The sequence below is a fragment of the Dicentrarchus labrax genome, unplaced genomic scaffold (genome assembly GCF_905237075.1).
Source record: "Dicentrarchus labrax unplaced genomic scaffold, dlabrax2021, whole genome shotgun sequence".
NCBI lineage: Eukaryota > Metazoa > Chordata > Actinopteri > Moronidae > Dicentrarchus > Dicentrarchus labrax.
In genome coordinates this window covers 24,177,994-24,202,285 of record NW_026136701.1, presented here as the reverse complement: position 1 = coordinate 24,202,285, position 24,292 = coordinate 24,177,994, and the positions used below count along the sequence as shown (strand labels likewise).

Sequence of the window (24,292 nt, the reverse complement as noted above, 5' to 3'; positions counted from 1 at the left end):
CGGACAAACCAAACACTGTCTCTAGATAGGGCCCTTCGTGTTTTATTTGTGCAAGTAGGAAATCAAAGTGCATGCCAACAGCCAAAGGAAACAAAATATACACTTACAAAGTTATGTCATCTTAACTTTACTTGTACACGCAGTAAACGCAACCCCATTAAAGGCACCATTTAAACAGATGTCAAAGAGGAAATAAAGCCAGTATCTAAAGGAGTCTATTTATAATGAAAGAACAATGTACATTACTTTGTGTTTTTAATTTAGATGAATGTATAGTAGGTGAACAATTTCTTTATGAACGTCTGTCTGTTCAGAGTAATCACTCTGGTGGGACTTGAACCCACAATCTTTGAATCAACAACTTGTTCATGCAAGTAGGAAATCAAAGTGCATGCCAACAGCCAGAGGAGAATGTTTTAATTTACTTTATATTATTATTATATATTAAAGCATGTCCCTTTAAAGTAGTGACTCTGGTGGGACTCGAACCCACAGCCTTTGAATAACATCTCAAGTGTTTGACTAGAAGTCCAACGCGCTATCCATTTCGCCACAGAGCCATTTACTTTGAATGATTAAACTCACAAAGTTTGCGCTCTGACACAATACACACAAACAAAGTTGTAACAAAGACATCAGTTGGTTGTTCATCTACACTTTACTTGTACACACCGTAAACATAATCCCATTGAAGGCATCATTTAAAAGTCCAGTTTTTTACATTTTGGAGGATCTATTGGCAGATATAGAATATAATATTTATGTTTTCATTAGTGTATAATCACCTGAAAAACGGAATTGTGTGTTTGTTACAGCAGAATGAGCTGTTGTCACTTTCTTTTCTGAAAACCTCCATGTTTCTACAGTTGCCCTTTCACATTTGTTCATGAAAGTTGGAAATCAAAGTGCATGCCAACAGCCAGAGGAGAATGTTTTTAATTTACATTAAGACAGCAATTTCTGTATTAAAGCATGTCTGTTTAAAGAAACGACTCTGGTGGGACTCGAACCCACAACCTTTGAATAACATCTCAAGTGTTTGACTAGAAGTCCAATGCGCTATCCATTGCGCCACAGAGCCATATGCACCACAGATTCAGACTCACAAAATTTTGTCTTTCACACAATACACACTTACAAAGTCGTAACAAAGAAATCAGTTGGTTGTTCATCTCAATTTTACTCGTACACACAGTAAACACAAACCCATTAAAGGCACCATTTACACGATGTCAAAGAGGAAATAAAGCCAGTATCTAAAGGAGTCTATTTATAATGAAAGAACAATGTACATTACTGTAAGTTTTTAATTTAGATTAATGTACAGTAGGTCAACAATTTCTATATGAACGTCTGTCTCTTCAAAGTAATGACTCCGGTGGGACTTGAACCCACAACCTTTGAATCAACAACTTGTTCATGCAAGTAGGAAATCAAAGTGCATGCCAACAGCCAGAGGAGAATGTTTTAATTTACTTTAAGACCACAATTTCTATATTAAAGCATGTCCCTTTAAGGTAGTGACTCTGGTGGGACTCAAACCCACAGGCTTTGAATAACATCTCAAGTGTTTGACTAGAAGTCCAATGCGCTATCCATTGCGCCACAGAGCCATTTACGTTGAATAATTAAACTCACAAACTCTGCGCTCTGACACAATACACACAAACAAAGTTGTAACAAAGACATCAGTTGGTTGTTCATCTACACTTTACTTGTACACACCGTAAACATAATCCCATTGAAGGCATCATTTAAAAGTCCAGTTTTTTACATTTTGGAGGATTTATTGGCAGATATAGAATATAATATTTATGTTTTCATTAGAGTATAATCACCTGGAAAAAGGAATTGTATGTTTGCTACCATAGAATGAGCTTTTGTCATCTACACTTACTTTTCAGAAATCGGCCATATTTCTATGGTAGCCAAGAACGGACAAACCAAACACTGTCTCTAGATAGGGCCCTTCGTGTTTTATTTGTGCAAGTAGGAAATCAAAGTGCATGCCAACAGCCAAAGGAAACAAAATATACACTTACAAAGTTATGTCATCTTAACTTTACTTGTACACGCAGTAAACGCAACCCCATTAAAGGCACCATTTAAACAGATGTCAAAGAGGAAATAAAGCCAGTATCTAAAGGAGTCTATTTATAATGAAAGAACAATGTACATTACTTTGTGTTTTTAATTTAGATGAATGTATAGTAGGTGAACAATTTCTTTATGAACGTCTGTCTGTTCAGAGTAATCACTCTGGTGGGACTTGAACCCACAATCTTTGAATCAACAACTTGTTCATGCAAGTAGGAAATCAAAGTGCATGCCAACAGCCAGAGGAGAATGTTTTAATTTACTTTATATTATATATTAAAGCATGTCCCTTTAAAGTAGTGACTCTGGTGGGACTCGAACCCACAGCCTTTGAATAACATCTCAAGTGTTTGACTAGAAGTCCAACGCGCTATCCATTGCGCCACAGAGCCATTTACTTTGAATGATTAAACTCACAAAGTTTGCGCTCTGACACAATACACACAAAAAAAGTTGTAACAAAGACATCAGTTGGTTGTTCATCTACACTTTACTTGTACACACCGTAAACATAATCCCATTGAAGGCATCATTTAAAAGTCCAGTTTTTTACATTTTGGAGGATCTATTGGCAGATATAGAATATAATATTTATGTTTTCATTAGTGTATAATCACCTGAAAAACGGAATTGTGTGTTTGTTACAGCAGAATGAGCTGTTGTCACTTTCTTTTCTGAAAACCTCCATGTTTCTACAGTTGCCCTTTCACATTTGTTCATGAAAGTTGGAAATCAAAGTGCATGCCAACAGCCAGAGGAGAATGTTTTTAATTTACATTAAGACAGCAATTTCTGTATTAAAGCATGTCTGTTTAAAGAAACGACTCTGGTGGGACTCGAACCCACAACCTTTGAATAACATCTCAAGTGTTTGACTAGAAGTCCAATGCGCTATCCATTGCGCCACAGAGCCATATGCACCACAGATTCAGACTCACAAAATTTTGTCTTTCACACAATACACACTTACAAAGTCGTAACAAAGAAATCAGTTGGTTGTTCATCTCAATTTTACTTGTACACACAGTAAACACAACCCCATTAAAGGCACCATTTACACAGATGTCAAAGAGGAAATAAAGCCAGTATCTAAAGGAGTCTATTTATAATGAAAGAACAATGTACATTACTGTAAGTTTTTAATTTAGATTAATGTACAGTAGGTCAACAATTTCTATATGAACGTCTGTCTCTTCAAAGTAATGACTCCGGTGGGACTTGAACCCACAACCTTTGAATCAACAACTTGTTCATGCAAGTAGGAAATCAAAGTGCATGCCAACAGCCAGAGGAGAATGTTTTAATTTACTTTAAGACCACAATTTCTATATTAAAGCATGTCCCTTTAAGGTAGTGACTCTGGTGGGACTCAAACCCACAGCCTTTGAATAACATCTCAACTGTTTGACTAGAAGTCCAATGCGCTATCCATTGCGCCACAGAGCCATTTACGTTGAAAAATTAAACTCACAAAGTCTGCGCTCTGACACAATACACACAAACAAAGTTGTAACAAAGACATCAGTTGGTTGTTCATCTACACTTTACTTGTACACACCGTAAACATAATCCCATTGAAGGCATCATTTAAAAGTCCAGTTTTTTACATTTTGGAGGATTTATTGGCAGATATAGAATATAATATTTATGTTTTCATTAGAGTATAATCACCTGGAAAAAGAATTGTATGTTTGCTACCATAGAATGAGCTTTTGTCATCTACACTTACTTTTCAGAAATCGGCCATATTTCTATGGTAGCCAAGAACGGACAAACCAAACACTGTCTCTAGATAGGGCCCTTCGTGTTTTATTTGTGCAAGTAGGAAATCAAAGTGCATGCCAACAGCCAAAGGAAACAAAATATACACTTACAAAGTTATGTCATCTTAACTTTACTTGTACACGCAGTAAACGCAACCCCATTAAAGGCACCATTTAAACAGATGTCAAAGAGGAAATAAAGCCAGTATCTAAAGGAGTCTATTTATAATGAAAGAACAATGTACATTACTTTGTGTTTTTAATTTAGATGAATGTATAGTAGGTGAACAATTTCTTTATGAACGTCTGTCTGTTCAGAGTAATCACTCTGGTGGGACTTGAACCCACAATCTTTGAATCAACAACTTGTTCATGCAAGTAGGAAATCAAAGTGCATGCCAACAGCCAGAGGAGAATGTTTTAATTTACTTTATATTATTATTCTATATTAAAGCATGTCCCTTTAAAGTAGTGACTCTGGTGGGACTCGAACCCACAGCCTTTGAATAACATCTCAAGTGTTTGACTAGAAGTCCAATGCGCTATCCATTGCGCCACAGAGCCATTTCCGTGGAATAATTAAACTCACAAACTCTGCGCTCTGACACAATACACACAAACAAAGTTGTAACAAAGACATCAGTTGGTTGTTCATCTACACTTTACTTGTACACACCGTAAACATAATCCCATTGAAGGCATCATTTAAAAGTCCAGTTTTTTACATTTTGGAGGATCTATTGGCAGATATAGAATATAATATTTATGTTTTCATTAGTGTATAATCACCTGAAAAACAGAATTGTGTGTTTGTTACAGCAGAATGAGCTGTTGTCACTTTATTTGCTGAAATCCTCCATGTTTCTACAGTTGCCCTTTCACATTTGTTCATGCAAGTAGGAAATCAAAGTGCATGCCAACAGCCAGAGGAGAATGTTTTTAATTTACATTAAGACAGCAATTTCTGTATTAAAGCCTGTCTCTTTAAAGCAACGACTCTGGCGGGACTCGAACCCACAACCTTTGAATAACATCTCAAGTGTTTGACTAGAAGTCCAATGCGCTATCCATTGCGCCACAGAGCCATATGCACCACAGATTCAGACTCACAAAATTTTGTCTTTCACACAATACACATTTACAAAGTCGTAACAAAGAAATCAGTTGGTTGTTCATCTCAATTTTACTCGTACACACAGTAAACACAAACCCATTAAAGGCACCATTTACACAGATGTCAAAGAGGAAATAAAGCCAGTATCTAAAGGAGTCTATTTATAATGAAAGAACAATGTACATTACTGTAAGTTTTTAATTTAGATTAATGTACAGTAGGTCAACAATTTCTATATGAACGTCTGTCTCTTCAAAGTAATGACTCCGGTGGGACTTGAACCCACAACCTTTGAATCAACAACTTGTTCATGCAAGTAGGAAATCAAAGTGCATGCCAACAGCCAGAGGAGAATGTTTTAATTTACTTTAAGACCACAATTTCTATATTAAAGCATGTCCCTTTAAGGTAGTGACTCTGGTGGGACTCAAACCCACAGGCTTTGAATAACATCTCAAGTGTTTGACTAGAAGTCCAATGCGCTATCCATTGCGCCACAGAGCCATTTACGTTGAATAATTAAACTCACAAACTCTGCGCTCTGACACAATACACACACACAAAGTTGTAACAAAGACATCAGTTGGTTGTTCATCTACACTTTACTTGTACACACCGTAAACATAATCCCATTGAAGGCATCATTTAAAAGTCCAGTTTTTTACATTTTGGAGGATTTATTGGCAGATATAGAATATAATATTTATGTTTTCATTAGAGTATAATCACCTGGAAAAAGGAATTGTATGTTTGCTACCATAGAATGAGCTTTTGTCATCTACACTTACTTTTCAGAAATCGGCCATATTTCTATGGTAGCCAAGAACGGACAAACCAAACACTGTCTCTAGATAGGGCCCTTCGTGTTTTATTTGTGCAAGTAGGAAATCAAAGTGCATGCCAACAGCCAAAGGAAACAAAATATACACTTACAAAGTTATGTCATCTTAACTTTACTTGTACACGCAGTAAACGCAACCCCATTAAAGGCACCATTTAAACAGATGTCAAAGAGGAAATAAAGCCAGTATCTAAAGGAGTCTATTTATAATGAAAGAACAATGTACATTACTTTGTGTTTTTAATTTAGATGAATGTATAGTAGGTGAACAATTTCTTTATGAACGTCTGTCTCTTCAAAGTAATCACTCTGGTGGGACTTGAACCCACAATCTTTGAATCAACAACTTGTTCATGCAAGTAGGAAATCAAAGTGCATGTCAACAGCCAGAGGAGAATGTTTTAATTTACTTTATATTATTATTATATATTAAAGCATGTCCCTTTAAAGTAGTGACTCTGGTGGGACTCGAACCCACAGCCTTTGAATAACATCTCAAGTGTTTGACTAGAAGTCCAACGCGCTATCCATTGCGCCACAGAGCCATTTACTTTGAATGATTAAACTCACAAAGTTTGCGCTCTGACACAATACACACAAACAAAGTTGTAACAAAGACATCAGTTGGTTGTTCATCTACACTTTACTTGTACACACCGTAAACATAATCCCATTGAAGGCATCATTTAAAAGTCCAGTTTTTTACATTTTGGAGGATCTATTGGCAGATATAGAATATAATATTTATGTTTTCATTAGTGTATAATCACCTGAAAAACGGAATTGTGTGTTTGTTACAGCAGAATGAGCTGTTGTCACTTTATTTTCTGAAAACCTCCATGTTTCTACAGTTGCCCTTTCACATTTGTTCATGAAAGTTGGAAATCAAAGTGCATGCCAACAGCCAGAGGAGAATGTTTTTAATTTACATTAAGACAGCAATTTCTGTATTAAAGCATGTCCCTTTAAAGAAACGACTCTGGTGGGACTCGAACCCACAACCTTTGAATAACATCTCAAGTGTTTGACTAGAAGTCCAATGCGCTATCCATTGCGCCACAGAGCCATATGCACCACAGATTCAGACTCACAAAATTTTGTCTTTCACACAATACACACTTACAAAGTCGTAACAAAGAAATCAGTTGGTTGTTCATCTCAATTTTACTCGTACACACAGTAAACACAAACCCATTAAAGGCACCATTTACACAGATGTCAAAGAGGAAATAAAGCCAGTATCTAAAGGAGTCTATTTATAATGAAAGAACAATGTACATTACTGTAAGTTTTTAATTTAGATTAATGTACAGTAGGTCAACAATTTCTATATGAACGTCTGTCTCTTCAAAGTAATGACTCCGGTGGGACTTGAACCCACAACCTTTGAATCAACAACTTGTTCATGCAAGTAGGAAATCAAAGTGCATGCCAACAGCCAGAGGAGAATGTTTTAATTTACTTTAAGACCACAATTTCTATATTAAAGCATGTCCCTTTAAGGTAGTGACTCTGGTGGGACTCAAACCCACAGCCTTTGAATAACATCTCAACTGTTTGACTAGAAGTCCAATGCGCTATCCATTGCGCCACAGAGCCATTTCCGTGGAATAATTAAACTCACAAACTCTGCGCTCTGACACAATACACACAAACAAAGTTGTAACAAAGACATCAGTTGGTTGTTCATCTACACTTTACTTGTACACACCGTAAACATAATCCCATTGAAGGCATCATTTAAAAGTCCAGTTTTTTACATTTTGGAGGATTTATTGGCAGATATAGAATATAATATTTATGTTTTCATTAGAGTATAATCACCTGGAAAAGGAATTGTATGTTTGCTACCATAGAATGAGCTTTTGTCATCTACACTTACTTTTCAGAAATCGGCCATATTTCTATGGTAGCCAAGAACGGACAAACCAAACACTGTCTCTAGATAGGGCCCTTCGTGTTTTATTTGTGCAAGTAGGAAATCAAAGTGCATGCCAACAGCCAAAGGAAACAAAATATACACTTACAAAGTTATGTCATCTTAACTTTACTTGTACACGCAGTAAACGCAACCCCATTAAAGGCACCATTTAAACAGATGTCAAAGAGGAAATAAAGCCAGTATCTAAAGGAGTCTATTTATAATGAAAGAACAATGTACATTACTTTGTGTTTTTAATTTAGATGAATGTATAGTAGGTGAACAATTTCTTTATGAACGTCTGTCTCTTCAGAGTAATCACTCTGGTGGGACTTGAACCCACAATCTTTGAATCAACAACTTGTTCATGCAAGTAGGAAATCAAAGTGCATGCCAACAGCCAGAGGAGAATGTTTTAATTTACTTTATATTATTATTATATATTTAAGCATGTCCCTTTAAAGTAGTGACTCTGGTGGGACTCGAACCCACAGCCTTTGAATAACATCTCAAGTGTTTGACTAGAAGTCCAATGCACTATCCATTGCGCCACAGAGCCATTTATGTTGAATAATTAAACTCACAAAGTTTGCGCTCTGACACAATACACACAAACAAAGTTGTAACAAAGACATCAATTGGTTGTTCATCTACACTTTACTTGTACACACCGTAAACATAATCCCATTGAAGGCATCATTTAAAAGTCCAGTTTTTTACATTTTGGAGGATTTATTGGCAGATATAGAATATAATATTTATGTTTTCATTAGAGTATAATCACCTGGAAAAAGGAATTGTATGTTTGCTACCATAGAATGAGCTTTTGTCATCTACACTTACTTTTCAGAAATCGGCCATATTTCTATGGTAGCCAAGAACGGACAAACCAAACACTGTCTCTAGATAGGGCCCTTCGTGTTTTATTTGTGCAAGTAGGAAATCAAAGTGCATGCCAACAGCCAAAGGAAACAAAATATACACTTACAAAGTTATGTCATCTTAACTTTACTTGTACACGCAGTAAACGCAACCCCATTAAAGGCACCATTTAAACAGATGTCAAAGAGGAAATAAAGCCAGTATCTAAAGGAGTCTATTTATAATGAAAGAACAATGTACATTACTTTGTGTTTTTAATTTAGATGAATGTATAGTAGGTGAACAATTTCTTTATGAACGTCTGTCTCTTCAGAGTAATCACTCTGGTGGGACTTGAACCCACAATCTTTGAATCAACAACTTGTTCATGCAAGTAGGAAATCAAAGTGCATGCCAACAGCCAGAGGAGAATGTTTTAATTTACTTTATATTATTATTATATATTTAAGCATGTCCCTTTAAAGTAGTGACTCTGGTGGGACTCGAACCCACAGCCTTTGAATAACATCTCAAGTGTTTGACTAGAAGTCCAATGCACTATCCATTGCGCCACAGAGCCATTTATGTTGAATAATTAAACTCACAAAGTTTGCGCTCTGACACAATACACACAAACAAAGTTGTAACAAAGACATCAATTGGTTGTTCATCTACACTTTACTTGTACACACCGTAAACACAACCCCATTGAAGGCATCATTTAAAAGTTTGGAGGATCTATTGGCAGATATAGAATATAATATTTATGTTTTCATTAGTGTATAATCACCTGAAAAACGGAATTGTGTGTTTGTTACAGCAGAATGAGCTGTTGTCACTTTCTTTTCTGAAAACCTCCATGTTTCTACAGTTGCCCTTTCACATTTGTTCATGAAAGTTGGAAATCAAAGTGCATGCCAACAGCCAGAGGAGAATGTTTTTAATTTACATTAAGACAGCAATTTCTGTATTAAAGCCTGTCTCTTTAAAGCAACGACTCTGGTGGGACTCGAACCCACAACCTTTGAATAACATCTCAAGTGTTTGACTAGAAGTCCAATGCGCTATCCATTGCGCCACAGAGCCTCTTAGATGGGAAAATTAAACTCACAAAATTTCCGCTCTCACACAATACACACACACAAAGTTGTAACAAAGACATCAGTTGGTTGTTCATCTCAACTTTACTTGTACACACCGTAAAAGCAACCCCATTGAAGGCATCATTTGGAGGCAAAGTTTGGAGGATCTATTGGCAGATATAGAATATAATATTTATGTTTTCATTAGAGTATAATCACCTGGAAAAAGGAATTGTATGTTTGCTACCATAGAATGAGCTGTTGTCATCTACACTTACTTTTCAGAAATCGGCCATATTTCTATAGTAGCCCAGAACGGACAAACCAAACACTGTCTCTAGATAGCGCCCTTCGTGTTTTATTTGTGCAAGTAGGAAATCAAAGTGCATGCCAACAGCCAAAGGAAACAAAATATACACTTACAAAGTTATGTCATCTTAACTTTACTTGTACACGCAGTAAACGCAACCCCATTAAAGGCACCATTTAAACAGATGTCAAAGAGGAAATAAAGCCAGTATCTAAAGGAGTCTATTTATAATGAAAGAACAATGTACATTACTGTAAGTTTTTAATTTAGATTAATGTACAGTAGGTCAACAATTTCTATATGAACGTCTGTCTCTTCAAAGTAATGACTCCGGTGGGACTTGAACCCACAACCTTTGAATCTAATTTAATTTACTTTAAGACCACAATTTCTATATTAAAGCATGCCCCTTTAAGGTAGTGACTCTGGTGGGACTCAAACCCACAGCCTTTGAATAACATCTCAACTGTTTGTCCAATGCGCTATCCATTGCGCCACAGAGCCATTTACGTTGAATAATTAAACTCACAAACTCTGCGCTCTGACACAATACACACAAACAAAGTTGTAACAAAGACATCAGTTGGTTGTTCATCTACACTTTACTTGTACACACCGTAAACATAATCCCATTGAAGGCATCATTTAAAAGTCCAGTTTTTTACATTTTGGAGGATTTATTGGCAGATATAGAATATAATATTTATGTTTTCATTAGAGTATAATCACCTGGAAAAAGGAATTGTATGTTTGCTACCATAGAATGAGCTTTTGTCATCTACACTTACTTTTCAGAAATCGGCCATATTTCTATGGTAGCCAAGAACGGACAAACCAAACACTGTCTCTAGATAGGGCCCTTCGTGTTTTATTTGTGCAAGTAGGAAATCAAAGTGCATGCCAACAGCCAAAGGAAACAAAATATACACTTACAAAGTTATGTCATCTTAACTTTACTTGTACACGCAGTAAACGCAACCCCATTAAAGGCACCATTTAAACAGATGTCAAAGAGGAAATAAAGCCAGTATCTAAAGGAGTCTATTTATAATGAAAGAACAATGTACATTACTTTGTGTTTTTAATTTAGATGAATGTATTGTAGGTGAACAATTTCTTTATGAACGTCTGTCTCTTCAGAGTAATCACTCTGGTGGGACTTGAACCCACAATCTTTGAATCAACAACTTGTTCATGCAAGTAGGAAATCAAAGTGCATGCCAACAGCCAGAGGAGAATGTTTTAATTTACTTTATATTTTTATTATATATTAAAGCATGTCCCTTTAAAGTAGTGACTCTGGTGGGACTCGAACCCACAGCCTTTGAATAACATCTCAAGTGTTTGACTAGAAGTCCAATGCGCTATCCATTGCGCCACAGAGCCGTTTACGTTGAATAATTAAACTCACAAAGTCTGCGCTCTGACACAATACACACAAACAAAGTTGTAACAAAGACATCAGTTGGTTGTTCATCTACACTTTACTTGTACACACCGTAAACATAATCCCATTGAAGGCATCATTTAAAAGTCCAGTTTTTTACATTTTGGAGGATCTATTGGCAGATATAGAATATAATATTTATGTTTTCATTAGAGTATAATCACCTGGAAAAAGGAATTGTATGTTTGCTACCATAGAATGAGCTGTTGTCATCTACACTTACTTTTCAGAAATCGGCCATATTTCTATGGTAGCCAAGAACGGACAAACCAAACACTGTCTCTAGATAGGGCCCTTCGTGTTTTATTTGTGCAAGTAGGAAATCAAAGTGCATGCCAACAGCCAAAGGAAACAAAATATACACTTACAAAGTTATGTCATCTTAACTTTACTTGTACACGCAGCAAACACAACCCCATTAAAGGCACCATTTAAACAGATGTCAAAGAGGAAATAAAGCCAGTATCTAAAGGAGTCTATTTATAATGAAAGAACAATGTACATTACTTTGTGTTTTTAATTTAGATGAATGTATAGTATGTGAACAATTTCTTTATGAACGTCTGTCTCTTCAAAGTAATCACTCTGGTGGGACTTGAACCCACAACCTTTGAATCAACAACTTGTTCATGCAAGTAGGAAATCAAAGTGCATACCAACAGCCAGAGGAGAATGTTTTAATTTACTTTAAGACCACAATTTCTATATTAAAGCATGGCCCTTTAAAGTAGTGACTCTGGTGGGACTCGAACCCACAACCTTTGAATAACATCTCAAGTGTTTGACTAGAAGTCCAATGCGCTATCCATTGCGCCACAGAGCCATTTACGTTGAATAATTAAACTCACAAAGTTTGCGCTCTGACACAATACACACAAACAAAGTTGTAACAAAGACATCAGTTGGTTATTCATCTACACTTTACTTGTACACACCGTAAACACAACCCCATTGAAGGCATCATTTAAAAGTTTGGAGGATCTATTGGCAGATATAGAATATAATATTTATGTTTTCATTAGTGTATAATCACCTGAAAAACGGAATTGTGTGTTTGTTACAGCAGAATGAGCTGTTGTCACTGTCTTTTCTAAAATTCTCCATGTTTCTACAGTTGCCCTTTCACATTTGTTCATGCAAGTAGGAAATCAAAGTGCATGCCAACAGCCAGAGGAGAATGTTTTAATTTACTTTAAGACCACAATTTCTATATTAAAGCATGTCCCTTTAAAGTAGTGACTCTGGTGGGACTCGAACCCACAGCCTTTGAATAACATCTCAAGTGTTTGACTAGAAGTCCAATGCTCTATCCATTGCGCCACAGAGCCATTTACGTTGAATAATTAAACTCACAAAGTTTGCGCTCTGACACAATACACACAAACAAAGTTGTAACAAAGACATCAGTTGGTTGTTCATCTACACTTTACTTGTACACACCGTAAACATAATCCCATTGAAGGCATCATTTAAAAGTCCAGTTTTTTACATTTTGGAGGATTTATTGGCAGATATAGAATATAATATTTATGTTTTCATTAGAGTATAATCACCTGGAAAAAGGAATTGTATGTTTGCTACCATAGAATGAGCTTTTGTCATCTACACTTACTTTTCAGAAATCGGCCATATTTCTATGGTAGCCAAGAACGGACAAACCAAACACTGTCTCTAGATAGGGCCCTTCGTGTTTTATTTGTGCAAGTAGGAAATAAAAGTGCATGCCAACAGCCAAAGGAAACAAATATACACTTACAAAGTTATGTCATCTTAACTTTACTTGTACACGCAGTAAACGCAACCCCATTAAAGGCACCATTTAAACAGATGTCAAAGAGGAAATAAAGCCAGTATCTAAAGGAGTCTATTTATAATAGAAGAACAATGTACATTACTTTGTGTTTTTAATTTAGATGAATGTATAGTAGGTGAACAATTTCTTTATGAACGTCTGTCTCTTCAAAGTAATCACTCTGGTGGGACTTGAACCCACAACCTTTGAATCAACAACTTGTTCATGCAAGTAGGAAATCAAAGTGCATGCCAACAGCCAGAGGAGAATGTTTTAATTTACTTTATATTATTATTATATATTAAAGCATGTCCCTTTAAAGTAGTGACTCTGGTGGGACTCGAACCCACAACCTTTGAATAACATCTCAAGTGTTTGACTAGAAGTCCAATGCACTATCCATTGCGCCACAGAGCCATTTATGTTGAATAATTAAACTCACAAAGTTTCCGCTCTCACACAATACACACACACAAAGTTGTAACAAAGACATCAGTTGGTTGTTCATCTCAACTTTACTTGTACACACCGTAAACACAACCCCATTGAAGGCATCATTTAAAAGTTTGGAGGATCTATTGACAGATATAGAATATAATATGTATGTTTTCATTAGTGTATAATCACCTGAAAAACGGAATTGTGTGTTTGTTACAGCAGAATGAGCTGTTGTCACTTTCTTTTCTGAAATCCTCCATGTTTCTACAGTTGCCCTTTCACATTTTTTCATGCAAGTAGGAAATCATAGTGCATGCCAACAGCCAGAGGAGAATGTTTTTAATTTACATTAAGACAGCAATTTCTGTATTAAAGCCTGTCTCTTTAAAGCAACGACTCTGGTGGGACTCGAACCCACAACCTTTGAATAACATCTCAAGTGTTTGACTAGAAGTCCAATGCGCTATCCATTGCGCCACAGAGCCATTTACTTTGAATAATTAAACTCACAAAGTTTGCGCTCTGACACAATACACACACACAAAGTTGTAACAAAGACATCAGTTGGTTGTTCATCTACACTTTACTTGTACACACCGTAAACATAATCCCATTGAAGGCTTCATTTAAAAGTCCAGTTTTTTACATTTTGGAGGATTTATTGGCAGATATAGAATATAATATTTATGTTTTCATTAGTGTATAATCACCTGGAAAAAGGAATTGTATGTTTGCTACCATAGAATGAGCTGTTGTCATCTACACTTACTTTTCAGAAATCGGCCATATTTCTATAGTAGCCCAGAACGGACGAACCAAACACTGTCTCTAGATAGGGCCCTTCGTGTTTTATTTGTGCAAGTAGGAAATCAAAGTGCATGCCAACAGCCAAAGGAAACAAAATATACACTTACAAAGTTATGTCATCTTAACTTTACTTGTACACGCAGTAAACGCAACCCCATTAAAGGCACCATTTAAACAGATGTCAAAGAGGAAATAAAGCCAGTATCTAAAGTCTGTTTATAATGAAAGAACAATGTACATTACTTTATGTTTTTAATTTAGATGAATGTATAGTAGGTGAACAATTTCTTTATGAACGTCTGTCTCTTCAAAGTAATCACTCTGGTGGGACTTGAACCCACAACATTTGAATCAACAACTTGTTCATGCAAGTAGGAAATCAAAGTGCATGCCAAGAGCTAGAGGAGAATGTTTTAATTTACTTTAAGACCACAATTTCTATATTAAAGCATGTCCCTTTAAAGTAGTGACTCTGGTGGGACTCGAACCCACAGCCTTTGAATAAAATCTCAAGTGTTTGACTAAAAGTCCAATGCGCTATCCATTGCGCCACAGAGCGATTTACGTTGAATAATTAAACTCACAAACTTTGCGCTCTGACACAATACACGCAAACAAAGTTGTAACAAAGACATCAGTTGGTTGTTCATCTACACTTTACTTGTACACACCGTAAACATAATCCCATTGAAGGCTTCATTTAAAAGTCCAGTTTTTTACATTTTGGAGGATTTATTGGCAGATATAGAATATAATATTTATGTTTTCATTAGTGTATAATCACCTGGAAAAAGGAATTGTATGTTTGCTACCATAGAATGAGCTGTTGTCATCTACACTTACTTTTCAGAAATCGGCCATATTTCTATAGTAGCCCAGAACGGACAAACCAAACACTGTCTCTAGATAGGGCCCTTCGTGTTTTATTTGTGCAAGTAGGAAATCAAAGTGCATGCCAACAGCCAAAGGAAACAAAATATACACTTACAAAGTTATGTCATCTTAACTTTACTTGTACACGCAGTAAACGCAACCCCATTAAAGGCACCATTTAAACAGATGTCAAAGAGGAAATAAAGCCAGTATCTAAAGGAGTCTATTTATAATGAAAGAACAATGTACATTACTTTATGTTTTTAATTTAGATGAATGTATAGTAGGTGAACAATTTCTTTATGAACGTCTGTCTCTTCAAAGTAATCACTCTGGTGGGACTTGAACCCACAACCTTTGAATCAACAACTTGTTCATGCAAGTTGGAAATCAAAGTGCATGCCAACAGCCAGAGGAGAATGTTTTAATTTACTTTAAGACCACAATTTCTATATTAAAGCATGTCCCTTTAAGGTAGTGACTCTGGTGGGACTCAAACCCACAGCCTTTGAATAACATCTCAAGTGTTTGACTAGAAGTCCAATGCGCTATCCATTGCGCCACAGAGCCATTTACGTTGAATAATTAAACTCACAAACTCTGCGCTCTGACACAATACACACAAACAAAGTTGTAACAAAGACATCAGTTGGTTGTTCATCTACACTTTACTTGTACACACCGTAAACATAATCCCATTGAAGGCATCATTTAAAAGTCCAGTTTTTTACATTTTGGAGGATTTATTGGCAGATATAGAATATAATATTTATGTTTTCATTAGAGTATAATCACCTGGAAAAAGGAATTGTATGTTTGCTACCATAGAATGAGCTGTTGTCATCTACACTTACTTTTCAGAAATCGGCCATATTTCTATGGTAGCCAAGAACGGACAAACCAAACACTGTCTCTAGATAGGGCCCTTCGTGTTTTATTTGTGCAAGTAGGAAATCAAAGTACATGCCAACAGCCAAAGGAAACAAAATATACACTTACAAAGTTATGTCATCTTAACTTTACTTGTACACGCAGCAAACACAACCCCATTAAAGGCACCATTTAAACAGATGTCAAAGAGGAAATAAAGCCAGTATCTAAAGGAGTCTATTTATAATGAAAGAACAATGTACATTACTTTGTGTTTTTAATTTAGATGAATGTATAGTATGTGAACAATTTCTTTATGAACGTCTGTCTCTTCAAAGTAATCACTCTGGTGGGACTTGAACCCACAACCTTTGAATCAACAACTTGTTCATGCAAGTAGGAAATCAAAGTGCATGCCAACAGCCAGAGGAGAATGTTTTAATTTACTTTAAGACCACAATTTCTATATTAAAGCATGGCCCTTTAAAGTAGTGACTCCGGTGGGACTCGAACCCACAACCTTTGAATAACATCTCAAGTGTTTGACTAGAAGTCCAATGCGCTATCCATTGCGCCACAGAGCCATTTACGTTGAATAATTAAACTCACAAAGTTTACGCTCTGACACAATACACACAAACAAAGTTGTAACAAAGACATCAGTTGGTTGTTCATCTCCACTTTACTTGTACACACCGTAAACACAACCCCATTGAAGGCATCATTTAAAAGTTTGGAGGATCTATTGGCAGATATAGAATATAATATTTATGTTTTCATTAGTGTATAATCACCTGAATAACGGAATTGTGTGTTTGTTACAGCAGAATGAGCTGTTGTCACTTTCTTTTCTAAAATCCTCCATGTTTCTACAGTTGCCCTTTCACATTTGTTCATGCAAGTAGGAAATCAAAGTGCATGCCAACAGCCAGAGGAGAATGTTTTAATTTACTTTAAGACCACAATTTCTATATTAAAGCCTGTCCCTTTAAAGTAGCGACTCTGGTGGGACTCGAACCCACAACCTTTGAATAACATCTCAAGTGTTTGACTAGAAGTCCAATGCGCTATCCATTGCGCCACAGAGCCATTTACGTTGAATAGATTAAGACTCACAAAGTTTGCGCTCTGACACAATACACACAAACAAAGTTGTAACAAAGACATCAGTTGGTTGTTCATCTACACTTTACTTGTACACACCGTAAACATAACCCCATTGAAGGCATCATTTAAAAGTCCAGTTTTTTACATTTTGGAGGATTTATTGGCAGATATAGAATATAATATTTATGTTTTCATTAGAGTATAATCACCTGGAAAAAGGAATTGTGTATGTTTGCTACCATAGAATGAGCTTTTGTCATCTACACTTACTTTTCAGAAATCGGCCATATTTCTATGGTAGCTCCAGAACGGACTGAAACCAAACACTGTCTCTAGATAGGGCCCTTCGTGTTTTATTTGTGCAAGTAGGAAATCAAAGTGCATGCCAACAGCCAAAGGAAACAAAATATACACTTACAAAGTTATGTCATCTTAACTTTACTTGTACACGCAGCAAACGCAACCCCATTAAAGGCACCATTTAAACAGATGTCAAAGAGGAAATAAAGCCAGTATCTAAAGGAGTCTATTTATAATAGAAGAACAATGTACATTACTTTGTGTTTTTAATTTAGATGAATGTATAGTAGGTGAACAATTTCTTTATGAACGTCTGTCTCTTCAAAGTAATCACTCTGGTGGGACTTGAACCCACAACCTTTGAATCAACAACTTGTTCATGCAAGTAGGAAATCAAAGTGCATGCCAACAGCCAGAGGAGAATGTTTTAATTTACTTTAAGACAGCAATTATTCTATATTAAAGCCTGTCCCTTTAAAGTAGTGACTCTGGTGGGACTCGAACCCACAACCTTTGAATAACATCTCAAGTGTTTGACTAGAAGTCCAATGCGCTATCCATTGCGCCACAGAGCCATTTATGTTGAATAATTAAACTCACAAAGTTTGCGCTCTGACACAATACACACAAACAAAGTTGTAACAAAGACATCAGTTGGTTGTTCATCTCAACTTTACTTGTACACACCGTAAACACAACCCCATTGAAGGCATCATTTGGAGGCAAAGTTTGGAGGATCTATTGGCAGATATAGAATATAATATTTATGTTTTCATTAGTGTATAATCACCTGAAAAACGGAATTGTGTGTTTGTTACAGCAGAATGAGCTGTTGTCACTTTCTTTTCTGAAATCCTCCATGTTTCTACAGTTGCCCTTTCACATTTGTTCATGCAAGTAGGAAATCAAAGTGCATGCCAACAGCCAGAGGAGAATGTTTTAATTTACTTTAAGACCACAATTTCTATATTAAAGCATGGCCCTTTAAAGTAGTGACTCTGGTGGGACTCGAACCCACAACCTTTGAATAACATCTCAAGTGTTTGACTAGAAGTCCAATGCGCTATCCATTGCGCCACAGAGCCATTTACATTGAATAATTAAACTCACAAAGTTTGCGCTCTGACACAATACACACAAACAAAGTTGTAACAAAGACATCAGTTGGTTGTTCATCTACACTTTACTTGTACACACCGTAAACACAACCCCATTGAAGGCATCATTTAAAAGTTTGGAGGATCTATTGGCAGATATAGAATATAATATTTATGTTTTCATTAGTGTATAATCACCTGAAAAACAGAATTGTGTGTTTGTTACAGCAGAATGAGCTGTTGTCACTTTCTTTTCTGAAATCCTCCATGTTTCTACAGTTGCCCTTTCACATTTGTTCATGCAAGTAGGAAATCAAAGTGCATGCCAACAGCCAGAGGAGAATGTTTTAATTTACTTTAAGACCACAATTTCTATATTAAAGCATGTCCCTTTAAAGTAGTGACTCTGGTGGGACTCGAACCCACAGCCTTTGAATAACATCTCAAGTGTTTGACTAGAAGTCCAATGCGCTATCCATTGCGCCACAGAGCCATTTACGTTGAATGATTAAACTCACAAACTTTCCGCTCTGACACAATACACACACACAAAGTTGTAACAAAGACATCAGTTGGTTGTTCATCTACACTTTACTTGTACACACCGTAAACATAATCCCATTGAAGGCTTCATTTAAAAGTCCAGTTTTTTACATTTTGGAGGATCTATTGGCAGATATAGAATATAATATTTATGTTTTCATTAGTGTATAATCACCTGGAAAAAGGAATTGTATGTTTGCTACCATAGAATGAGCTGTTGTCATCTACACTTACTTTTCAGAAATCGGCCATATTTCTATAGTAGCCCAGAACGGACAAACCAAACACTGTCTCTAGATAGGGCCCTTCGTGTTTTATTTGTGCAAGTAGGAAATCAAAGTGCATGCCAACAGCCAAAGGAAACAAAATATACACTTACAAAGTTATGTCATCTTAACTTTACTTGTACACGCAGCAAACACAACCCCATTAAAGGCACCATTTAAACAGATGTCAAAGAGGAAATAAAGCCAGTATCTAAAGGAGTCTGTTTATAATGAAAGAACAATGTACATTACTTTATGTTTTTAATTTAGATGAATGTATAGTAGGTGAACAATTTCTTTATGAACGTCTGTCTCTTCAAAGTAATCACTCTGGTGGGACTTGAACCCACAACCTTTGAATCAACAACTTGTTCATGCAAGTAGGAAATCAAAGTGCATGCCAACAGCCAGAGGAGAATGTTTTAATTTACTTTAAGACCACAATTTCTATATTAAAGCATGTCCCTTTAAAGTAGTGACTCTGGTGGGACTCGAACCCACAACCTTTGAATGACATCTCAAGCATTTGACTAGAAGTCCAATGCGCTATCCATTGCACCACAGAGCCTCTTAGATGGGAAAATTAAACTCACAAACTTTCCGCTCTCACACAATACACACACACAAAGTTGTAACAAAGACATCAGTTGGTTGTTCATCTACACTTTACTTGTACACACCGTAAACACAACCCCATTGAAGGCATCATTTAAAAGTTTGGAGGATCTATTGGCAGATATAGAATATAATATTTATGTTTTCATTAGTGTATAATCACCTGAAAAAGGAATTGTGTGTTTGTTACAGCAGAATGAGCTGTTGTCACTTTCTTTTCTGAAATCCTCCATGTTTCTACAGTTGCCCTTTCACATTTTTTCATGCAAGTAGGAAATCAAAGTGCATGCCAACAGCCAGAGGAGAATGTTTTAATTTACATTTAAGACCACAATTTCTATATTAAAGCCTGTCCCTTTAAAGTAATGACTCTGGTGGGACTCGAACCCACAGCCTTTGAATAACATCTCAAGTGTTTGACTAGAAGTCCAATGCGCTATCCATTGCGCCACAGAGCCATTTACGTTGAATAATTAAACTCACAAAGTTTGCGCTCTGACACAATACACACAAACAAAGTTGTAACAAAGACATCAGTTGGTTGTTCATCTACACTTTACTTGTACACACCGTAAACATAATCCCATTGAAGGCATCATTTAAAAGTCCAGTTTTTTACATTTTGGAGGATTTATTGGCAGATATAGAATATAATATTTATGTTTTCATTAGAGTATAATCACCTGGAAAAAGGAATTGTATGTTTGCTACCATAGAATGAGCTGTTGTCATCTACACTTACTTTTCAGAAATCGGCCATATTTCTATAGTAGCCCAGAACGGACAAACCAAACACTGTCTCTAGATAGGGCCCTTCGTGTTTTATTTGTGCAAGTAGGAAATCAAAGTGCATGCCAACAGCCAAAGGAAACAAAATATACACTTACAAAGTTATGTCATCTTAACTTTACTTGTACACGCAGCAAACACAACCCCATTAAAGGCACCATTTAAACAGATGTCAAAGAGGAAATAAAGCCAGTATCTAAAGGAGTCTGTTTATAATGAAAGAACAATGTACATTACTTTATGTTTTTAATTTAGATGAATGTATAGTAGGTGAACAATTTCTTTATGAACGTCTGTCTCTTCAAAGTAATCACTCTGGTGGGATTTGAACCCACAACCTTTGAATCAACAACTTGTTCATGCAAGTAGGAAATCAAAGTGCATGCCAACAGCCAGAGGAGAATGTTTTAATTTACTTTAAGACCACAATTTCTATATTAAAGCATGTCCCTTTAAAGTAGTGACTCTGGTGGGACTCGAACCCACAACTTTTGAATGACATCTCAAGCGTTTGACTAGAAGTCCAATGCGCTATCCATTGCGCCACAGAGCCTTTTACGTTGGATAAATTAAACTCACAAACTTTCCGCTCTCACACAATACACACACACAAAGTTGTAACAAAGACATCAGTTGGTTGTTCATCTACACTTTACTTGTACACACCGTAAACACAACCCCATTGAAGGCATCATTTAAAAGTCCAGTTTTTTACATTTTGGAGGATCTATTGGCAGATATAGAATATAATATTTATGTTTTCATTAGTGTATAATCACCTGAAAAACAGAATTGTGTGTTTGTTACAGCAGAATGAGCTGTTGTCATCTACACTTACTTTTCAGAAATCGGCCATATTTCTATAGTAGCCAAGAACGGACAAACCAAACACTGTCTCTAGATAGGGCCCTTCGTGTTTTATTTGTGCAAGTAGGAAATCAAAGTGCATGCCAACAGCCAAAGGAAACAAAATATACACTTACAAAGTCATGTCATCTTAACTTTACTTGTACACGCAGTAAACGCAACCCCATTAAAGGCACCATTTAAACAGATGTCAAAGAGGAAATAAAGCCAGTATCTAAAGGAGTCTATTTATAATGAAAGAACAATGTACATTACTTTATGTTTTTAATTTAGATGAATGTATAGTAGGTGAACAATTTCTTTATGAACGTCTGTCTCTTCAAAGTAATCACTCTGGTGGGACTTGAACCCACAATCTTTGAATCAACAACTTGTTCATGCAAGTAGGAAATCAAAGTGCATGTCAACAGCCAGAGGAGAATGTTTTAATTTACTTTAAACAATTACTATATTAAAGCATGTCCCTTTAAAGTAGTGACTCTGGTGGGACTCGAACCCACAACCTTTGAATGACATCTCAAGTATTTGACTAGAAGTCCAACGCGCTATCCATTGCGCCACAGAGCCTTTTAGTTGGGAAAATTAAACTCACAAAGTTTCCGCTCTGACACAATACACACAAACAAAGTTGTAACAAAGACATCAGTTGGTTGTTCATCTACACTTTACTTGTACACACCGTAAACATAATCCCATTGAAGGCATCATTTAAAAGTCCAGTTTTTTACATTTTGGAGGATCTATTGGCAGATATAGAATATAATATTTATGTTTTCATTAGTGTATAATCACCTGAAAAACAGAATTGTGTGTTTGTTACAGCAGAATGAGCTGTTGTCACTTTATTTGCTGAAATCCTCCATGTTTCTACAGTTGCCCTTTCACATTTGTTCATGCAAGTAGGAAATCAAAGTGCATGCCAACAGCCAGAGGAGAATGTTTTTAATTTACATTAAGACAGCAATTTCTGTATTAAAGCCTGTCCCTTTAAAGGAACGACTCTGGTGGGACTCGAACCCACAACCTTTGAATAACATCTCAAGTGTTTGACTAGAAGTCCAATGCGCTATCCATTGCGCCACAGAGCCATTTACTTTGAATGATTAAACTCACAAACTCTGCGCTCTGACACAATACACACAAACAAAGTTGTAACAAAGACATCAGTTGGTTGTTCATCTACACTTTACTTGTACACACCGTAAACATAATCCCATTGAAGGCATCATTTAAAAGTCCAGTTTTTTACATTTTGGAGGATCTATTGGCAGATATAGAATATAATATTTATGTTTTCATTAGAGTATAATGACCTGGAAAAAGGAATTGTATGTTTGCTACCATAGAATGAGCTGTTGTCATCTACACTTACTTTTCAGAAATCGGCCATATTTCTATGGTAGCCAAGAACGGACAAACCAAACACTGTCTCTAGATTGGGCCCTTCGTGTTTTATATGTGCAAGTAGGAAATCAAAGTGCATGCCAACAGCCAAAGGAAACAAAATATACACTTACAAAGTTATGTCATCTTAACTTTACTTGTACACGCAGCAAACACAACCCCATTAAAGGCACCATTTAAACAGATGTCAAAGAGGAAATAAAGCCAGTATCTAAAGGAGTCTATTTATAATGAAAGACCAATGTACATTACTTTGTGTTTTTAATTTAGATGAATGTATAGTAGGTGAACAATTTCTTTATGAACGTCTGTCTCTTCAAAGGAATCACTCTGGTGGGACTTGAACCCACAACCTTTGAATCAACAACTTGTTCATGCAAGTTGGAAATCAAAGTGCATGCCAACAGCCAGAGGAGAATGTTTTTAATTACATTAAGACAGCAATTTCTGAGTAAACCTTCGCAAAGTGCATGCCAAGAGCTAGAGGAGAATGTTTAAAAAAATTGTTGTTCATCTCAATTTTACTTACACACAGTAAACACAAACCCATTAAAGGCACCATTTACACAGATGTCAAAGGGAAATAAAGCCAGTACTAAAGTTTTTAAAACAATGTACATTACTGTAAGTTTTTAATTTAGATTAATGTACAGTAGGTCAACAATTTCTATATGAACGTCTGTCTCTTCAAAGTAATGACTCGGTGGGACTTGAACCCACAACCTTTGAATCAACAACTTGTTCATGCAAGTAGGAAATCAAAGTGCATGCCAACAGCCAGAGGAGAATGTTTTAATTTACTTTAAGACCACAATTTCTATATTAAAGCATGTCCCTTTAAAGTAGTGACTCTGGTGGGACTCAAACCCACAGCCTTTGAATAACATCTCAACTGTTTGACTAGAAAAAGTCTAATGCGCTATCCATTGCGCCACAGAGCCATTTACGATTTTGAATAATTAAACTCACAAACTCTGCGCTCTGACACAATACACACAAACAAAGTTGTAACAAAGACATCAGTTGGTTGTTCATCTACACTTTACTTGTACACACCGTAAACATAATCCCATTGAAGGCATCATTTA

The 24,292-nt window shown here is 36.2% G+C and overlaps 1 protein-coding gene and 33 non-coding genes across 38 annotated transcripts in view; 1 reads left to right on the top strand and 33 right to left on the bottom strand.

Moving 5' to 3' along the window:
• Nucleotides 1-24,292, top strand: part of LOC127377638 (ATP-dependent 6-phosphofructokinase, platelet type) — a 62,844-nt gene that overhangs the window by 14,961 nt on the left and 23,591 nt on the right. The window lies entirely within an intron of this gene.
• On the bottom strand, nt 469-560 carry trnar-ucu (transfer RNA arginine (anticodon UCU)). Its single transcript is given in 2 exon segments — nt 469-504; nt 524-560. It is a non-coding gene; the product is annotated as a tRNA-Arg (tRNA).
• trnar-ucu (transfer RNA arginine (anticodon UCU)) lies at nt 990-1,081 on the bottom strand. The gene is given in 2 exon segments: nt 990-1,025; nt 1,045-1,081. It is a non-coding gene; the product is annotated as a tRNA-Arg (tRNA).
• trnar-ucu (transfer RNA arginine (anticodon UCU)) lies at nt 1,371-1,613 on the bottom strand. Its single transcript has 2 exons — nt 1,577-1,613; nt 1,371-1,406 (listed from the first exon to the last, which is right to left on the bottom strand). It is a non-coding gene; the product is annotated as a tRNA-Arg (tRNA).
• Nucleotides 2,398-2,489, bottom strand: trnar-ucu (transfer RNA arginine (anticodon UCU)). Its single transcript is given in 2 exon segments — nt 2,398-2,433; nt 2,453-2,489. It is a non-coding gene; the product is annotated as a tRNA-Arg (tRNA).
• trnar-ucu (transfer RNA arginine (anticodon UCU)) lies at nt 2,919-3,010 on the bottom strand. The gene is given in 2 exon segments: nt 2,919-2,954; nt 2,974-3,010. It is a non-coding gene; the product is annotated as a tRNA-Arg (tRNA).
• trnar-ucu (transfer RNA arginine (anticodon UCU)) lies at nt 3,452-3,543 on the bottom strand. The gene is given in 2 exon segments: nt 3,452-3,487; nt 3,507-3,543. It is a non-coding gene; the product is annotated as a tRNA-Arg (tRNA).
• On the bottom strand, nt 4,333-4,424 carry trnar-ucu (transfer RNA arginine (anticodon UCU)). The gene is given in 2 exon segments: nt 4,333-4,368; nt 4,388-4,424. It is a non-coding gene; the product is annotated as a tRNA-Arg (tRNA).
• On the bottom strand, nt 4,854-4,945 carry trnar-ucu (transfer RNA arginine (anticodon UCU)). The gene is given in 2 exon segments: nt 4,854-4,889; nt 4,909-4,945. It is a non-coding gene; the product is annotated as a tRNA-Arg (tRNA).
• On the bottom strand, nt 5,236-5,478 carry trnar-ucu (transfer RNA arginine (anticodon UCU)). The gene is made up of 2 exons: nt 5,442-5,478; nt 5,236-5,271 (listed from the first exon to the last, which is right to left on the bottom strand). It is a non-coding gene; the product is annotated as a tRNA-Arg (tRNA).
• Nucleotides 6,269-6,360, bottom strand: trnar-ucu (transfer RNA arginine (anticodon UCU)). The gene is given in 2 exon segments: nt 6,269-6,304; nt 6,324-6,360. It is a non-coding gene; the product is annotated as a tRNA-Arg (tRNA).
• trnar-ucu (transfer RNA arginine (anticodon UCU)) lies at nt 6,790-6,881 on the bottom strand. Its single transcript is given in 2 exon segments — nt 6,790-6,825; nt 6,845-6,881. It is a non-coding gene; the product is annotated as a tRNA-Arg (tRNA).
• trnar-ucu (transfer RNA arginine (anticodon UCU)) lies at nt 7,323-7,414 on the bottom strand. Its single transcript is given in 2 exon segments — nt 7,323-7,358; nt 7,378-7,414. It is a non-coding gene; the product is annotated as a tRNA-Arg (tRNA).
• On the bottom strand, nt 8,204-8,295 carry trnar-ucu (transfer RNA arginine (anticodon UCU)). Its single transcript is given in 2 exon segments — nt 8,204-8,239; nt 8,259-8,295. It is a non-coding gene; the product is annotated as a tRNA-Arg (tRNA).
• On the bottom strand, nt 9,086-9,177 carry trnar-ucu (transfer RNA arginine (anticodon UCU)). The gene is given in 2 exon segments: nt 9,086-9,121; nt 9,141-9,177. It is a non-coding gene; the product is annotated as a tRNA-Arg (tRNA).
• Nucleotides 9,592-9,683, bottom strand: trnar-ucu (transfer RNA arginine (anticodon UCU)). Its single transcript is given in 2 exon segments — nt 9,592-9,627; nt 9,647-9,683. It is a non-coding gene; the product is annotated as a tRNA-Arg (tRNA).
• On the bottom strand, nt 10,410-10,493 carry trnav-aac (transfer RNA valine (anticodon AAC)). Its single transcript is given in 2 exon segments — nt 10,410-10,445; nt 10,457-10,493. It is a non-coding gene; the product is annotated as a tRNA-Val (tRNA).
• Nucleotides 11,284-11,375, bottom strand: trnar-ucu (transfer RNA arginine (anticodon UCU)). The gene is given in 2 exon segments: nt 11,284-11,319; nt 11,339-11,375. It is a non-coding gene; the product is annotated as a tRNA-Arg (tRNA).
• trnar-ucu (transfer RNA arginine (anticodon UCU)) lies at nt 12,168-12,259 on the bottom strand. Its single transcript is given in 2 exon segments — nt 12,168-12,203; nt 12,223-12,259. It is a non-coding gene; the product is annotated as a tRNA-Arg (tRNA).
• Nucleotides 12,673-12,764, bottom strand: trnar-ucu (transfer RNA arginine (anticodon UCU)). Its single transcript is given in 2 exon segments — nt 12,673-12,708; nt 12,728-12,764. It is a non-coding gene; the product is annotated as a tRNA-Arg (tRNA).
• trnar-ucu (transfer RNA arginine (anticodon UCU)) lies at nt 13,554-13,645 on the bottom strand. Its single transcript is given in 2 exon segments — nt 13,554-13,589; nt 13,609-13,645. It is a non-coding gene; the product is annotated as a tRNA-Arg (tRNA).
• Nucleotides 14,060-14,151, bottom strand: trnar-ucu (transfer RNA arginine (anticodon UCU)). Its single transcript is given in 2 exon segments — nt 14,060-14,095; nt 14,115-14,151. It is a non-coding gene; the product is annotated as a tRNA-Arg (tRNA).
• Nucleotides 14,941-15,032, bottom strand: trnak-uuu (transfer RNA lysine (anticodon UUU)). Its single transcript is given in 2 exon segments — nt 14,941-14,976; nt 14,996-15,032. It is a non-coding gene; the product is annotated as a tRNA-Lys (tRNA).
• Nucleotides 15,825-15,916, bottom strand: trnar-ucu (transfer RNA arginine (anticodon UCU)). The gene is given in 2 exon segments: nt 15,825-15,860; nt 15,880-15,916. It is a non-coding gene; the product is annotated as a tRNA-Arg (tRNA).
• trnar-ucu (transfer RNA arginine (anticodon UCU)) lies at nt 16,709-16,800 on the bottom strand. Its single transcript is given in 2 exon segments — nt 16,709-16,744; nt 16,764-16,800. It is a non-coding gene; the product is annotated as a tRNA-Arg (tRNA).
• On the bottom strand, nt 17,214-17,305 carry trnar-ucu (transfer RNA arginine (anticodon UCU)). The gene is given in 2 exon segments: nt 17,214-17,249; nt 17,269-17,305. It is a non-coding gene; the product is annotated as a tRNA-Arg (tRNA).
• trnar-ucu (transfer RNA arginine (anticodon UCU)) lies at nt 18,107-18,198 on the bottom strand. Its single transcript is given in 2 exon segments — nt 18,107-18,142; nt 18,162-18,198. It is a non-coding gene; the product is annotated as a tRNA-Arg (tRNA).
• Nucleotides 18,617-18,708, bottom strand: trnar-ucu (transfer RNA arginine (anticodon UCU)). The gene is given in 2 exon segments: nt 18,617-18,652; nt 18,672-18,708. It is a non-coding gene; the product is annotated as a tRNA-Arg (tRNA).
• On the bottom strand, nt 19,122-19,213 carry trnar-ucu (transfer RNA arginine (anticodon UCU)). The gene is given in 2 exon segments: nt 19,122-19,157; nt 19,177-19,213. It is a non-coding gene; the product is annotated as a tRNA-Arg (tRNA).
• On the bottom strand, nt 20,006-20,097 carry trnar-ucu (transfer RNA arginine (anticodon UCU)). The gene is given in 2 exon segments: nt 20,006-20,041; nt 20,061-20,097. It is a non-coding gene; the product is annotated as a tRNA-Arg (tRNA).
• On the bottom strand, nt 20,511-20,602 carry trnar-ucu (transfer RNA arginine (anticodon UCU)). Its single transcript is given in 2 exon segments — nt 20,511-20,546; nt 20,566-20,602. It is a non-coding gene; the product is annotated as a tRNA-Arg (tRNA).
• trnar-ucu (transfer RNA arginine (anticodon UCU)) lies at nt 21,395-21,486 on the bottom strand. Its single transcript is given in 2 exon segments — nt 21,395-21,430; nt 21,450-21,486. It is a non-coding gene; the product is annotated as a tRNA-Arg (tRNA).
• Nucleotides 22,276-22,367, bottom strand: trnar-ucu (transfer RNA arginine (anticodon UCU)). The gene is given in 2 exon segments: nt 22,276-22,311; nt 22,331-22,367. It is a non-coding gene; the product is annotated as a tRNA-Arg (tRNA).
• On the bottom strand, nt 22,797-22,888 carry trnar-ucu (transfer RNA arginine (anticodon UCU)). Its single transcript is given in 2 exon segments — nt 22,797-22,832; nt 22,852-22,888. It is a non-coding gene; the product is annotated as a tRNA-Arg (tRNA).